This window comes from Chionomys nivalis, chromosome 8, assembly GCF_950005125.1.
Source record: "Chionomys nivalis chromosome 8, mChiNiv1.1, whole genome shotgun sequence".
Lineage (NCBI taxonomy): Eukaryota > Metazoa > Chordata > Mammalia > Rodentia > Cricetidae > Chionomys > Chionomys nivalis.
In genome coordinates, this window is record NC_080093.1 from 34,736,699 (window position 1) to 34,754,411 (window position 17,713).

The window sequence follows — 17,713 nt, forward strand, 5'->3', positions numbered from 1 at the left end:
GGAACGCAGCAATGCAAGGTCCTTATAAGAAAGTTTTAAGCTGGGTGGTGGTGGCGCACGCCTTTAATCCCAGCACTCGGGAGGCAGAGGCAGGCGGATCTCTGTGAGTTCGAGGCCAGCCTGGTCTACAAGAGCTAGTTCCAGGACAGGAACCAAAAGCTACAGAGAAACCCTGTCTCGAAAAATCAAAAAAAAAAAAAGTTTTAAAAAGATAATGCTCGGGTGGAAATGGAGATGTTATCGTGCTATCCGAAATAAGTCAGAATCAAAAAGTAAATTTTACATTTTCTCACCTTTGTAGAATGCCTTTTAAATAACAACAACAACAAAAAAAAAGAATTGAAAGCAGAAGGGGGGAGATATTTGGAAACGGGAAGAAAATCGATGGGAAGGGAAGGAATGTCCAGAGAAAGAGATGGGAGCATAATGTGATCAAAGTATGTGACATGCATAAATAAAAATGTCATGTGAAAGCCATTATTTTGTACAACAAATGTATTGTAATTAAAAAAACGAACATGCTTTAGAGTCTCTTTCTGTCTAAAATATACATGAATCTTCCTCAGGAGACTATTTGTTACAAACTACAGTGAAGTATGCATTAAAGTCTGTTTGGCCTCTTGTTCCCTTGTCTCTGCTGCTTCGACATTTCCCATAAATGACATACATTGCTTCATAGTAAGAATCGAGTGGGAGTTGAGAGAATTTTCTAGCACTTTCCCTGTAAAGCACACATTCTCCAAGTGATCAAAATGTAGGCATAATACTTTACCTTTTTCAGAATCCAACTCACTCTAAATGGCTTATGAATCTTTTAAAATCTCTTTTTTAATTGCTAGTTTTTGCTGGGTGAGAATCAGGATGCATATTCCTTTGGTTTAGCCACCCTTCCATTCTTGTCTGTGTGCTGCCACGGTAGCTCCTACGCCACAGTTATTTTAAGTCTAATCTGCATTTTTATTCCTCAGTATACGCATGCTGCCTCCAGTTGCTTTTTGAATGAAATAGTTTTTTGAGTGCAAAGTGCTTTTTTCCCCCCCTTTTCTTTCAAATAAAATTCAAGAGGTTCTGCCTTCTTCACTCTGGCTCCTGTCTCTCTGCCTCAATGCTATTATTTTCTTTTATGCAATTCCAATCAAATGCTTTTATTAAAAAAAACCAATGGTTTTGGAGTTGTGCTGGTACCACCTGTGTAAAAGTATGTTTCCTTAGCTGGCATTTATGAAAACACAACAGTTTTGCAAGAAAGATTGTCATGGTTTGCATGTGACATTGTCTGCACCAGCCTTTGGAATCCTGGTTTAAATGCTTCTCCGTAGCACATGGTGGTGCTTTAGGAGGTTTTTGGCATCCCAAGTGAAGCTTACCTGAAGGAAGTAGAACCCTGATGGCTGGCCCTTGGATGATATCTTGTCCCTGCCCCCTCCATGTCTTTTTCTTAGTTTCCTGTCTACAATGAGGGAAATAACCCCCTTCACACAGTGTCTGAATTGCAGCTGGGGCAACCACAGACTGGAGTCTCTGGAACTAAGCAGAACACAGACTCCATTCTCCTTGAGTAGTGCATGTCAGAGATGTTGCTCTAGGGGCAAAGCAAAACAAACAAACAAACACACAAAAGAAACCAATAAGCAACCCTTGAGAGGCAAAGGCAGAGTACAGGCATTTTGCCTTGTGAATACACTTGAAATAATAACGATCATTGCTCTGTAGAGAGACCTCCGCCTCCAGTCAATTCTATCCTCACGATATCCTGCTGCGTTTTCCAAGGCCCCCTCATCATCATCGAACTGATGTAGTCTTTCAGTCTCAGGTCTGATTTCACCAAGCTTTGCTGCCTTTCACATTGATGATCTCTTTCTAGATGAAGGTGTTGGGGCAGAGGAAGGGGGTGAACAGAATGTGGGACTTCGTATTAGCTTGATATAGAGAGGTTTGGACTACAGACACACACACCTAAGTCCAGGTCTAGGCTTTTGAGACACAGTCTCACTATGGAGCTCTGTCTTTCCTCAACACATTCTGCAGACCATGCTGGACTTGAACAGAGAGATCTGCCTGTCTCTGCCTCCAGAGTGCTGAGATTGAAGGCATGTACCACCATTCCAGGCTCAGACATTTTATCTTTCTTTCTTTTATTCTTTAGTTGCTTTCAGTTATTTGAGACAGGGTTTCTCTGTGTATCAGCCCTGGGTGTACTGAAACTCATTCTGTTAGATCAGGTTGGCCTCAAATTCACAGCAGTTCACCTGCCTCTTACTCTCTAGTGCTGGAATTAAGGGTGAGCACCACCGCTGCCTGGCATTCTTTTTTTCTTTCTTTCTTTAAACAGTACTAGAGCTAGTATTTAGCAAATGTCCTGCAAGTTCCCCTTCCTTGATACCATTCCATGTGCTCACCAGTCAGATCTCTTTGGATTATAAATAGCAAATAACTTGCCCTAACTTATGCAAGGTGAATAGATTAACTCATGATATCAAGTATGGTTGACTTAGGATCTTAGGAACACCAGGGGCAAGAGGCACTAATTCCTAACTCATTTCTCTGCTCTTGCTGCCTGTTATTTCTCCTCTCATGGAAGACTAGGGGAAGCATGAAATTGATCGTTTACATCTCTATTTCAAAAAGAAAGTCCAGCTTTAAGGTATTTTCAGCTCCAAATTTAAAGACCCCAAGTCATTTGTATGTCCCTGGATCTGTTTGGGATCCTCTTTTTAAGCAAGATCAATTGAAACTTGATGCCTCTCCAGTTGCCATGGAGACTGGTACACAGGAGAAGGAAGATATGATGGACTTGAGGTACCAGTGACAGCTACTGTTCCAGAGAAGGATGCCATATTCCATGCATTCAGTTTCATAGCAAATGTTCAGAACAAAACACATTAATATATTAGATGTGATGAGCAGAAAAAGAAATCTTGTACATAGATTAGGTCGGAACATTTTTCTGGTGCTTTGAAAAAGTTATGAATAAATTTGAATATTGTGATATTGCTTTTGATAGACATTAATCTTTCTTTTCTGTTTCTTTTAATTCATTTTGAAATACAATTATGCCTTAATTGTTATTAGTCACACTTTATATTTTCTTTTCCTGATTTAAGTTCTGGTACATTAACAAAGATAATTTATTGGCAGGGATACAATACAATTCTTTGGTAATACATTAGATCTCTAATCAGATTGTTAAACCTTCAATAAAATGGAATAACTAATATAAAGCTATTTATCTCTAAATAAATTTTAGTGCAAATAATTTAGTCTTCTTGCATAGAAACTATTCCAAAGATTATTTTGAAATTGAAATGTAAGAGGAAATAACTTGTCATATCTTTTTCAACACAAACTGGGTGTAGTGGTGCAAGCCAGGAACTCTAGTGTTCGGGGTCAGGAGGCGTGAGAGATCAGGGCCAGACTGGGCTACCAAGCAAGACCTTATATGAAGCAAGCAAGCAAATATACAAAACCCATCCCCAAATATAACAACTTTTCACCCCCACCCAAACAAAAACAAAGCAAAAAGCCGTAACCTAAAACAAGTAAAAGTAACTTTTAAACAATTAAGAAAACTCCGATTGCTCACCCAGGATCCAGAAGTATTAAATGAACTCAAAACAAAACAAAAAAACAAACTTAGATAAAGAGCTCTTTTGTGGGTGTCATTTATTTAAAGTATTTTTACTGGGGCTGGGACTGTAACTTGGTGATAGTTTTCCTAACATGTACAAAGGCCTGGATTGGATTTGTAGTGCTTAAAAACAAACAAAAACAAAACACAAACAAAAAAACAGTCAAAATATATTTATTGTTATGTGTGTTAAAGGCAGACTTCTGGTTCAGAACTTCATATGGACCATCTTTGCTATCCATAGGATGCCAAGGACTGTCACCATGAGGCAGCAGTGGGGAGGGCTAAGTTAGTAATTGCAGTGCCTACCACATGTGCCATAGCTAAGGCTAAAATAAGTCAGAGGTCCTGGTTATTAGGCATGGATCAGAATACAGACCCCACCCACTGAGGTTTCTAACAATGAATTCGAACAGAGACTAACAGTGACAGCTATAGACAGTTTATTAAGAAACAAATGTGGTTCTCTTGAGGGTAGAAGTTGGCCAATGAACTGGGAAGATAGATGCTCAAGAAGAGTCCAGGGCCAAATGAATTCGTGTGCTTTGTAGGTAATTTTCATAGTACCCGCCTTGTGTTTGTATACTGGTGTTCTTCTATTTCATACTCTGTTGTAATATAGCCCAGGTAGAGAAGGATTGCTATCTGTGCCAATTGCCTTCTTTCATGTGTTAGTCTCGCTACCTCTCACTCCGTGTAGCCACTCTGCTGTCTGTCACAGTGCGAACATCTAGGAGAAGCATGTATCTTAGGCCTGGTGGGTGAGATAAAGTTTTGCAGTGGAGGTCATCTTGCCCCTGCCATCCACAGAAGAACTAACGTTTGGTATGTTAGTAGTTCTCAACTTAGGCTGGCATTCACTTCTTCCCCGCATATTTGGAAATGCATGCAGGTATTTTTGTTGTGTCTCGACTGCTGTCTTGTGTTGTACATGACGTAAGGCTGAGGATGGCTACGACATCTTACTTTTTATCTATCTATATGATGCTACATATCCTTCGACCTACAGCCTGATGGGTGAAGCAGTACAGCCAGTGAGCATCAAAAGATAGCACATTGAGGTTAACTAGTTTTTATATGGCCATTCTTAGCGTGAGAATAGGGCCATTGTTAATCAATCCAGTAATTCATTCACTCATGAGCAGGTAGTTCCCTCTCCTCATTGTGTAAGAATCTTTCATTTTTAGAACTCCATAGCCACTGGCCTCCTTGTAGGGATGCAAGTCATAAAATAGTCAATTGATCATTGTAGGCTTTCTCCTAGAGGGTAAAATATTGTGGCCTTACACCAAGACCCTGAAAAAAGGTGTTGAATAAATTATTTTGAAATTTTGGGGAGCTAGTGGGGTCGCTAAGCAGACAGAGGTGGGTTTTGCCTTGCTTGGCAGCCTGAACTCAACCCCAGGAATTGGTGTGCTGGAGTTTGACAGCTGAAGCTTGATGAGTTTGACAATTCTTCAAGATCATCCTCTGGCCATAGGCATGTACACTGTGGCATATGTGTATGTGTTCAATAAGTAAAATAAACGTACATGTAATTAATTCAGGGTTGGAGAGATGGTATGAGTGTTGGCTACATAACTGAGAGAAGCAGAATTTGGATCCAAGCACTCACATAAAAAGGGAGGATCTCTTCCAGACTAGCTGAGAAAACGGGAGTCCTGGCTTCAGGGAGAGATCCTGCCTCAAGAGATGCACACGCATGCGTGCACACACCATACACCCCCCCCCCCACACACACATAAGCATTAGGAAAAGAAAAATTGTCTGGAGGGTGTAGTTGGTATAGTGCTTGACTAGCATGCACAAAGTCCTGGGGTTGAGGTCATTCTCTGCTGCATAGCGAGTTTGAGCCTGGCCTGAACTTTCCTGCCTGAAGCCAAAAACTTTAGTGTACATAAATGGCTTCACTTTTGAAATTGGGCCTTTTCTTTGTACCCTTTGAAAAAATAGAAGTGTTCTGGGAGCTATCTTTGGTTGGTATGTACTTATGTCAAAGTCAGGGTGGTGAATTCAGCTTGATTTACTGGCCTTGTTGTGTTAGCTAGCTTTGTGTCAACTTGACGCAGCTAGGGAATCTCAATTGAAAAAATACCTCCATAAGATCCGGTTGTATTCTCTTAATTAGTGATTGATGTGGGAGAGTGTTGTAGACCACTTATTTGTTCCTGGCTGCCCAGACTCCCAAAATAACTACTCAGAAACTGTACTAATTAAATCACCATTTGGCCTATTAGCTCTAGCTTCTTATTGGCTAGCTCTTACATCTTAATAACCCATTTCTATTAATCTGTATATCATCACAAGGTTGTGGCTTACTGGCAAGGTTCCCACTCATCTGTCCCCAGCAGCAGCTACACAGCATCTCCCTCACTCTGCCTTCTTTCTCCCAGCATTCCGTTTAGTTTTCCCTGCCTGTCTCTATTCTGCCATGTTCAGGCTGAAGACAGCTTTTTTATTCATTAACCAATAAAAGCAACACATATGCAGAAGGACTTCCCACATCAGGAGAGGTCAGCACACTGTGGGTGGTGCCTTCTGCAAGCTGGTGGTACTGGGTTCTTTAAGAAAGCAGGCTGAGCAAGCTACAAGGAGCAAGCCAGTAAGCAGCACCCCTCCATTGCCTTGGCATCAGCTTCTACCTCCAGGTTCCTGGCCTGCTCTGGTTCCTGTCCTGAATTCCTTCAATGATGAACTGCTACAATGTAGAAGTAAGTGTAAGCCTCATAAACACTTTCCTTCCCAGCTTACTTTTGGTCATGATCTCATCAGATAAAAACTAGAGCACCCGTCCTCACTGCTCCAGTTTCTGACAGTGCCACTCCATAAATAGGCTGGAGAAGGTGTGTCAAATGCCCTGCCATGTGTCAGGCACAAATATGAAGAATCTTGCCCCTAGAGAACCTCCTGGGACTGATAATGTCCTGAAGGACAAGTATCTGCTTCTTAAACACTTTCTCTACATCTTCCTTAGTAATCATCCATTTTGGGGTTTTGTTTCACTGGGGGAAATTTTGGTAATTTTTTTCTTTTTAATTTCTGTATATCATCTAGTTTTCTAAATATATCCACACAGAATTATGGAAATGTAGGCTCTAAGACTTCTATTTTAAGGAACATATATTCCGTATATACATATATGTAAATATATGTGTGTGTATACATACATGCACATGTGTATGCATCAGACTGTTTATGTAGCTGAGGATGATCTTGTACTCCTGTTCCTCTTCCCTCCGTCCTCTGAGTTCTAGGACTATAGGTGGACACCCCCACACAGTTCTACGCAGTGCTGTGGATTGAACTCAGAGTCTGATGCATATCAGGCAAGTACTTTACCATCTGAGCCATATCTCATCCCCTAAAATGACATGTTAAGCTATAAGTACCATTCACACAGATTACTCCTTGAAAATGCACATCTATGACCATGATCAGCTTCCTGAATCTATGATATGCATGCACTCTGACCCTTCTGGTGCCGTAAGTCACAATAAATCCTTCTTTCTGTAAGTTGACTTGGTCATGGTGTTTTCTCGCAGCAGCAGGAAAATAACTAATACTCTCCCCATTGAAACTCTTTTCCCCCAAACCTTTCCTTCCAGACATTCCCCAGTCTCAGCATGAAGCCCGGCGAGCACTAAGCTATTTTCTGCTTATATGGTTTCCTTTCACTTCACAACAGCAGAACTGTTGAGCTGATGGATTTTTGTGACTTAGTACGTTTCCAAAGTTCATTTTTTTTCCTACTTGATAATATTCTATAGTATGGATAATGTATTGTTCAGGTTCCAATTGTTCTTCCATGTTTTTTTTAATTTGATGTTTTATTTTGAAATTTTCCTATTCATATTTAGTGTTATTAGTACGTACATATTTAAAGCATTGACATTTTCTCTGGGTACTGCCTTAGTTAGATCATATACATTCTTGAATGTTTTTTTGTTGTTTAATTTTTTTAGGCAAGGTCTCATGTAAGTCAAGTAATCTTTGAACTAGCTATGTAGACAAGAAGGCCCTTGAATTTCTGATCCTACTATCTCTACCTACAAAGTTCTTGAACTATAGATATGCCCCCATTACACTTGGCTAATGAGTTGTGTTTTTACTGTCTGAATTTCCAAAGCATTTGATCTTTGACTTAAATTGTTTGATAAACTGTTTGTATCTAGGTCTTTCAAAAATATTAGTTAATTGTGATTTGTCATCTGTTATTTGATACCTAGAGAATATAACATAGTGTTGAAAATAATGAAATATAGCTTCTTCACTGTTAAGAATGTGTACTTGAAATTAAAGCTCTCTAGAAAGGTAATCAGGGAGAGGTTTCAGATTTCTGCACATGTGCAACCGAAGTTTGCCCACTTAACCAAGGAAGGGACCCAAGTTCTAATCATTGATCACATGTCTCCAATCTAATCCTAATCCTAGCTGTTGTTAGTTCTAAACCCAGAGAAAAAAATATTTGGTGATCTCAACTGTTGTGACCTGTCATTTTTCTTTCTTTCTTCTGAGTGAGGCAGCCCAGTGACTTCCTAAAATTCATCTCATTCTCTTTTGAAACTGGCAGAAATGGCTGGCTGTAAATTCATAAAGAGGATCAACACTTTTCTGCTGCCCCTTCTGGTTTCATGAATACATGGTTTGACTTTTTTTTTTTTTCCTGTGACTGTCAAACAGCTGACTTTCCCTTCTTGTCTCCTCTTCCTTGTCAATGCTGTGTGGTTACCACACATTTGCCACTGAAGGTCTTGGCTCCTGGTCTTTGTATTCCCTGAAAAAAGAATTGTACTGGTGAGCACAATGTCTGTTACATAAAGAAATCTGTCTTGTAAAACTCCCATAAGTGGACTCTAGGATAGGCTTGTATCCCCTTAATATTGGTATCTTTGAGCTACTCGCCCTATACTCCATGCTGAAGAGCAGTGCTGAGGGTGGGCTTGACTCAAAGGTTCCTCTTATCTCTCTGACCACAGATTTTCATTAAAAAATTGACCTGGATTTTCAGCTCTTGAGAATTACAAACTAGTGTGTGAGACAAAATTTAAATGTCTTCCATCTAGTGTTTTTTAGTGTTTACAGTGAAAGAGTCCATGGGCACAACTGCGTGGAGCGTGGTCTGGTTCAGTCAATACTCTGCAGCTTCCCACCTATGAGTCACCTCATTATAGAGACCTTGTCTCAGTCAGGGTTACTATTGCATGATGAAAAATCAGGACAGAAAGACGGTTGAGGAGGAAAGGAGCTGATTTGGTTTACTCTTCCACATTGTAACCCATTATTGAAGGGAGTCAAGGCAGGAACACAGGCAGACCAGGAATACAGGAGCTGATGCAGTAGCTATAGAGTGTGCTGCTTGCTGTCTTGGTCCCCATGGCTTGCTTAACCTGCTTTCTTATAGAACTTAGAATCATCAGCTCAGCGATGGCCCCGCCCACCTTGGGCTAGGCACTCCCACATCTATCACTAATTAAGAAAATGTCCTACAGGCTTGCCAGCAGCCTGATCTTATGGAAGCGATTTCTCAGTTGAGGCTCCCTCCTCTCAGATGACTATGACTTATGAAGCTGACATAAAAGTAGCCAGCACAGACACCTTTCCTATGACCTCTTCTCTGCACATCTCCTACTTGGCTTTCACTGGGTTCTGGCTCCTTTTAAGTAGCCCCCACACATGGTATAATCTGGGGCTTACAGTTCCTGCTTCTGCCAGTATTTTAGTTTCACTTTTAACTTTCCCCCCTTTTTCTTCCTTTTGAATGATTTCTCATAAGAAAATGAAAAAAAAGTGCATTCTTTAGCTATGTTTCTGAGGAAACTATTTTAACCCTAGATCCTATTTACAAAGAAAATCCCATTTGTTTTGGTTTTGAGTTTCTAATGTGTTGAGGAATCTAACTGACTCTCCAGGGTAATTTTCTTTTAAAGTCTTGGATAGCAGAGGATTAGAAATAAAAATGAATTGCTCTGAAACCAAATAACCTCCTATTATCTATTCAATGTGGCTAACACATGAAATCACAGAAATACACACTAAAATGGACATTAGACTCTCTTATTTTCTAGAATGCTAGTGAGATTAGAGGGGGGGGAGTTGCACAAAGAAGTAGATGGTGTTTGCTTGTTTGCAGCAGGAAGGGCGACTAATTTTCACGCCAGGTAACACTCCCTAGAGTGATTCTCACCCTTCCTATTGCTGGGACCCTTTAATACAGTCTCTCATGTGGTGCTAACCCCCAACTATAAAATTATTTTCATTGCTACTTCATAATGATAATTTTGCTATTGTTTGGAATCATAATGTAAATATCTGCTATGCAGGCTATGTGACTCCTATGAAAAGGTCATTTGACACCCCCCCCCCCCAAAGGGATCATGACCCACAGGTTGAGAGCCAGTGATCTCGGTGTCCTTTGCACTACAGTGGACTCCACTGAATGTATAATTCATTTTTAAATTCTTTCTTTCCCTTGAGTCCCTTTCCTACACCCAGAACACCTTTTTGGTTTCTCTTGTTTTGCTTTTTGAGCCATGGGCTCTCACTCTGTTTCCCGAGCTGGTCTTGAATTCATGAGAATTCCCTGTCTCAGATGCTGTGATCCCAGGCCTGAACTACCACACTAGGCTCTGAGTGTCTTTGGCCAACTTATACTAGCTATTTTTGGAGGGGAGGTCATAGAAACCCTGAGAAGCATGTTGGAAAGGGAAGATAATTGAGGACTAGCTGTCTTGGTTTGAGCAGGACGACTGTCATTACTTCTACTGGACAACAAATCATGAAATGCGTCCCAGATAGTGTAATCAGTGACCTGTCACCTTGTCTGATATGTGTTTCTTCAGCTGTCCATAAGTCATGTGTTTGGCAGTCAATCAGACTGACATTTCCTTAACTGCTTCCTGTATCCGACTGTTCTATTCATTTCTTTGCTCACAATATTCTCTATGGATTTTCTTGTTTTTGAAGATTGTCTATGTAGGAAATTTATAACAGTGATACAGCTTGATTTGCATGCCACTCAATATATGTTGAATGAGGAAAATACAGCATATCCATCTTCACCAGGTAGTTTTCTCTAGAGCACAGTTTAAGCTGCAGATTTTAAGATCATGGTGCAGAATTGCAAATCACAACATAGGATACACCGAAAAACAAAATCCCTGTTCACCACTCTAAGATGTCATGATTCCTCTCAAAACTGTAAAAGCTCCTTACAATGCCGCAAATATATCTAAGTGTTCTTGTCGGTTTAATGTATAAACTGCTAAATGGCACTAGCTTGGCCTATACATCTTTTTGCCTATGAAATCTTAAAAAGGATCGTCAAATCTCTTTGCAGCATTTGCTTCTGTTGGTTTTAATTTTTGAATGTGTTGGGGAACATAGCCAACTCTCCAGGGTAGTTTTCTTTTAAAGTCTTGGGTAGCTGAAGATTATGAAACTTAATAGAAAAGATATCTCTCTTCTTATTTGTACTACATTTACATCAGAAAATACAATAGCTGACAGCGTAGCTGTGAACTACATCAATAATTCTGAAGCTTAAAGTTAATATATTCTGCCATCTGGAGTCTTAACTAAACATTTTTAACATCTTTGAAATCTGCAAAGGAAATGTGTCTCTTGTCAAGCAACCAGAAGCTGGAATTGGGCTCAGAATTTCATTGTTCTCATGTCAGATACTTCTTATATTCAAAACCCTCTGCAATTGGTGTCATGCACACGTCTAGTGAGAGTGTTCCCATTTAGCAGGTAGGCTTATAATTCCTCTGGAGACTGGCTGGTGTTGCAGAGAGCTAACCTGTCAATATGCATGATCACTGCCTCTTGATGGGTGCTTTTGAAGACTAAGCCAGGATGCTATTTCTCTTTATGGGCACGTTTGAAAGCCCTTGCTTTCAGCATTTATATTAGAGCAGCAGTAACAAAATGTAGGAAGATTCAACCCGTCCATCAATCATAAAAGATCTAATTGTTTATAACGTGTCAGACTATGCAAGTCACCAGATCAAAAAGATGAATCAAAAATAATCTCTGTCTAAGAAGTCCTCAGTCTCATGAGAGCTGAATACATTAATGGATCATTCTAGAACAGTGTGAAATGTGGTACTGAGGGAAAAAAGTTTCTTTGCAAACTTCCACTTCCTCCTCATTCCTTCTACACATAAGACTACAGAAACCCTAGTGTATAACTTGACCTCTTTGCTAGACAGGAACCCTATGCCCTAACTCCACCTTTCTTCTGCAAGCAGGGATTAGGGTTGCTGTGGTGGGGCGGTCTGAAGGGAACTGTGGCTTCTGATCTCATCTGAAGCTGAGAATTACTTTGACTACACAGAGTCTTTTGTGTTTACATGACTTTTTAATGACACATATTGTATTATATTTAGTATTTTTTAAAATAGTTCATTGTTGAAAAAGTCAAAATTTGTTGATTTTTCTGTGAGTGCTTTTATATGTTTTATATAAAATCTTCATAATAACATAGTGAAGTAAAGACAAACATTTCTCATTTATTTTTTTTCTATTTATTTATTTATTTATTAAAGATTTCTGCCTTCTTCTCGCCACCATCTCCCATTTCCCTCCTCCTCCCCCATCAAGTCCCCTTCCCTCATCATCCCTAAGAGTAATCCGGGTTCCCTGCCCTGTGGGAAGTCCAAGGACCACCCTCCTCCATCCAGGTCTAGTAAGGTGAGCATCCAAACTGCCTAGGCTCCCACAAAGCCAGTATGTGAAGTAGGATCAAAAACCTATTGCCATTGTTCTTGAGTTCTCAGTAGTCCTCATTGTCCATTATGTTCAGCAAGTCCGGTTTTATCCCATGCTTTTTCAGACCCAGGCCAGCTGGCCTTGGTGAGTTCCTGATAGAACATCCCCATTGTCTCAGCGTGTGGGTGCACCCCTCGCGGTCCTGAGTTCCTTGCTCGTGCTCCGTCTCCTGCTCTTGATTTGGACCTTGAGATTTCAGTCCAGTGCTCCAATGTGGGTCTTTGTCTCTGTCTCCTTTCATCGCCTAAATGATTTTCTTTGGGTTCACCTTCTTAATTAGCTTCTCTAGGATCACGCATAATAGGCTCAGCGTCCCCTATTCATGGCTAGAAACCAAATATGAGTGAGTACATCCCATCTTCCTCTTTTTGGGTCTGGCTCACCTCACTCAGGATAGTGTTTTCTATTTCCGTCCATTTGCCTGCAAACTTGTGCAACCACTTTGGAAAACAGTGTGGCGGTTTCTCAGGAATTTCGGGATCCACCTACCCCTGGACCCAGCAATACCACTCTTGGGAATATACCCAAGAAATGCCCTATCATACAACAAAAGTATATGCTCAACTATGTTCATAGCAACATTGTTTGTAATAGCCAGAACCTGGAAACAACCTAGATGCCCTTCAATGGAAGAATGGATGAAGAAAGTATGGAATATATACATATTAGAGTACTACTCAGCAGTAAAAAACAATGACATTTCTCATTTATTAAGTTTGAGTTAAAAATGAGTCTAAGAATTTAAAAAAGCTTCTGGTTTTAGAACCAGGACAGCTCCCAGATTTGGAACACTTTCTATTATTTCAAGGTAGTCCAGTCCACGTACCAAAATATGCTGCCCTTATTTCACAACAACATCAGTGTCCTTTGTCTTGACTACAAGATGGATCAAGGTTTTGTAGAGCTTATGCGTTTGAAGCAAAGTGGATAAGGTTTTGATTATGTTCTGCTAGTTTCTGAAATACTCTTCAGAATTTAATATTTACACTGTGAATCAGTTTTATCTAAAAAGAATTTTAATATCATCTGTTAATTAAATTTCTTCTTTGACATTTCCATCATGTATAAAATGCAGTTTAATTCTTCTGCCCCACTCCTGTGAACTTCCCCTGTTCCCAACAAATCTGTTCCCCACATTCATGATTTTTTGTTTTGTTTTGTGATCCATTGAGTTTAAATAAAGCTATTGTTATGACCATGGTTTTGAAATTATCAGCTGCAGCCTAGTGGACTCACCAGTGAGTACGCAATTGCAGACAATGATTCTCTCTGTCATAGACTCTTCAGTAGGGAGAGCTAAGACTCCATGAATACGCTGCCTAGGTTTGTATCAACTTGACACAAGATAGAGTCATCAGAAAGAATGGACCCCCAAGAGAGAAAATGCCTCCCTAAGATTGGGCTATAGGCAAGCCTGGAGGGTATTTTCTTAGTGTTTGATGCCACTCCTTGGGTGGTGGTCCTGGGTTCTATAAAAAAGAAGGCTGAACAAGCCATGGAGAGCAAGCTAGTAAGCAGTACCCCTCCATAGCCTCTGTGTCAGCTCCTGCCTGTTTGAGTTCTGGTTCTGACCTCCTTCAATGAAGAACAGTGATGTGGAAGAGCAAGCCACATAAACCCTTTCCTCTCCAAGTTGTTTTTGGTCATGGCATTTATCACAGTAATAGTAACGCTAATTGAAGCAATGAGTTTCCTATCCTTCCATCATACTATTGACAGGGCCAGTCTTGCTCAGGCTCCAGTGTGAGGAATCACGGCAGCTGTGAATTCGAGATTTCAATGGCTATGTCATGCCCAGATAGTGGCACTGTACTGCTCTTCTCCCTGTTATCCATCTCACATTCTTTTGGTCTTTTTTTTTTCTGTGCTATCCCCTGGCCTGGAATTCAGTGGCATAGAACACCTATATTCAAATGCCTTTGACTTTGAGCTAATTGCAGACCAGCACCTTTCAGATTCATGTCTGAACAGAGACCTGCGAAAGACCCTGGACCTGACCAGGCTGGCCAGTGACAGTCTTTTTGGTAATCCAAGTTGCTGTGTAGTCTACAGTGACAGGGCACCTTTTCAAACACCATTAAATTTACTCAATTTGAAAGAACGTTGGATTGTTTTATTTTATGCTGATTTTTATATTAAAGGTCTTATTCTTAGAGTTGATGGATGACTGTTTTGTTTTGGATGTTCTCTTCAAATACTTGAAATGGGTCCCACCCATTTCCAGGGAAGACTGACTGCTCTGGGAAGCACTTTTGTTTGAGTGAGAGATCCGTCTATTCTCCACAACTGTCTCAACCTCTGTGCTAATGGCGTGTGTTTCCAGTTGTTTCTTTTTGTGGTGGGCATTTACCCAAGCATCATGAGAGTTTAGCAGTGTTATTGGCAGCTTCTTGCTTGATCCTGGCAGCATCCCACTCTACCTAGATTCCACAGCTAAAACTGTGTTTGGTTTTGCTTTGGAGGCAGAGCCTCACTTAGGCTGTCTTCACACACATCAGTCCTCTGCCCTCGGACTCCAGGAGCCAAGATTACAGATGTGTGCCTGATGTGTTGTGAACTCAGCTTAGAGCATCGGTGACACCGGCTCTTTAAAAATGAAATGTGTGGGAAAGGAGGGTGCTTTCAGTGAGGGTGTGTGGGTGAAACTCGTCGAGGCTGGACCCCGACATTAAGGCACTGGGGATATGGGGTGTGCACATCAGAAATATAAAACTGGACCCAATCTCACCAATCACAAAAAAAAAGAACATGCAGACAAACAACAACAAAAAGCAAACAAGCAAACAGAAAACAGCTGCATATGGATGAAAAATCCCAGTGTGGTAGCATGTGCCCGTAGTCCCAGCATGCAGGAGCCTCAACCGAAAGGACCAGGAGTTCGAGACCAGCCTTGTCTCTAAAAACACAAAAACAAAAATACTTTTAAAAAATTAAAGATTTAGTTATAATACGTGAAGTTTTAAACTACTAGAAGAAAAAAAAATCAGAAAAATACTTCAAGACATTGAAATGGGCCAGGAACTTTTTAAAAGGAGGCAACCCACCCCCCAACCTTGAAAAAAGTCACAAAACCAGAAGCAAAAGTAGACAAACTTGATTATATCATTTGAAAAACTTCATCATAGCAGTGGAGACAGCAAAGCAAGAGGAAAATATTAACTATTCATCTGACAGAAGATCTGTGTTCAAAATATACAAGAAACTAAAACCCTCGATAACCAAAAGCAAAACAATGCAACTTAAATAGCAATGGACCTTTACAGACATTTCTCAGTCGTACAGATGGCCAACAGATACACAAGTGCCCAGCCTGCATCATGGATGGATCTGTAATGGGAGGTCATAGGGAGCTGCGGATGCTTCTGCTGATGAAGTGTCAGCAAAGAGGGATTCTGAGTGCCAAAATAATGCAAAACACCCTCACAGCTGGAAGAAATTGGACAAATTGAGGTTTCCCAACTAATTGCTTAGTTATGTCAATTTCTGCAGAAGTGGGGAGTAGCTGAAGGTAGACTCTGTTAGGCTTATTCCCCAATGCAAGTTTGTGCCTGTTGCAAATGCAGCCCAACAAAAGGTAGCACCATTTCAGTCCGCTTTCTGTTGCTCCGACAAAATACTGGTGGCTGGATGCACTCGTTGTTTTCTTTGTGACTTTGGTGGTTTGAATACATTTGGCCCCCGTAGACTCATGTGTTTGAATGTTTGGCCCACAGGGAGTGGCACTATTAGAAATAGTGGCCTTGTTGCAGTAGATGTGGCCTTGGAGGAAGTGTGTCACTATGGAGGCAGGGTTTGAGGTCTTATAAGCTCAAGTCTGACCATTGTAACCCTGTCTTTCCTTCTGCTGCCTGTGGATCGAGATACAGCACTCTCAGCTCTGTCTCTGGCACCATGTCTGCCTGCACACCACCATGTCTTACCATGATGATAATGGACTAAACCTCTGAAATTGTAAGCCAGTCCCAATAAAATGTTTCACTTTATAAAAATTGTCATGGTCATGGTGTCTCTTCACAACAATAGAAACACTAAGTTTCTGTGACCAAAGACCCAGCAAAGGCAACTTAAGGAAGTTTGTTATGTCTCACAGTTCCAGGAGAGGCTGTATATTATACAAGAGGAGGCATGTGACAGGGGGATAAGGGAGTGAGGAGGGGGTTAGAACATGAACTGGCTGGTCATTGCACATCCTCAGCTGGAAATGGAGAAGACAGGAAACAGGGCCTAGATGTCAAACCTTAGGGCCAACTGCAACGACTGTAAGAACCTACCTCCTAAAATGTTCTATAATTTTCCAAACAGTTGAGGACCAAATGTTCAAACACATGATCCTATGGTGGATTTTCATACTCAGACCACAATTATGGGTAATTTATAAAAAGAAAGCTCATAACTCTTAAGGTTGGAAGTTCAAGACCAGGAGATTGCACCTGCCAAGGACCCTAGGCCTCATGGTTAAGCAGGAGGAGCAGATAAGAATAGAAGAGGCAAGTGTAAGGGGCGGTTCCACATAAGTCTGCTCTCAAGGTAGCTAATCCAGTCTCTCAAGAACGAGAGTTCACCTAGTATTACCAAAACTCTCTTCATTATGGTTTTTATTGCTGTGAAGAAGCACCATGACCATGGGAACTCTTATAAAAGAAATCATTTACCTGGGGTGACTTACAGTTCAGAGTTTTAAGCCATTATCATGGTGGGACATGGGGGGGAATGCAGGCAGGCATGATGCTGGAAAAGAAGCTGAGAGTCCTACATCTTGACCCACAGACAACAGGAAGTGAACTGAGAAACCCGACGGAGCTTGAACATAGGCGCCCTAAAGCCCACCTCCACAGTGACACGCTTTCTCTAACAAAGCCGTAGCTCCTGGTAGCGCTACTCCCTATGAGCTTATGAGGGCCAATTACATTCAACCTGCCGCTAACCCAGTAAGGAAAGGTTCTAATACACCCATCTCAAAGACCTAATTGCCTCTTCTCAGGCCGATCTCCCAGCACTGCCACTGAGGGAATCTAATGTGTACCTGAGTTTCAGAGGGGATTATACCATTTTCAAATCTCACCAAGCAGGGCCTTAGGAGTCTCGGCTGAGTAAACCGATGGTTGGATGTGCTTTTGAGTATCCCATGTGCAGTCCCTGCCTTGCATCCCTGAGGGCCCCTTCTGCCAATGCTTGGTCTCAACTTCCTTTACGCAATCTAAAACAGCTATAGGAAAATTTACTTCGCTTGTCAACCGCAGCACTTTCTTGTCATTTATCATACCAAATCTCTCTTTCTCTTCCCCTCTCCTTTTAAAGTTAGCCCTAACCTCCTCT

General features: G+C 41.0%; 1 protein-coding gene across 1 annotated transcript in view; it reads left to right on the plus strand.

Annotated features, from left to right (window-relative positions):
- The window catches only part of Cfap95 (cilia and flagella associated protein 95), an 86,498-nt gene that overhangs the window by 11,563 nt on the left and 57,222 nt on the right, over window positions 1-17,713 (plus strand). The window lies entirely within an intron of this gene.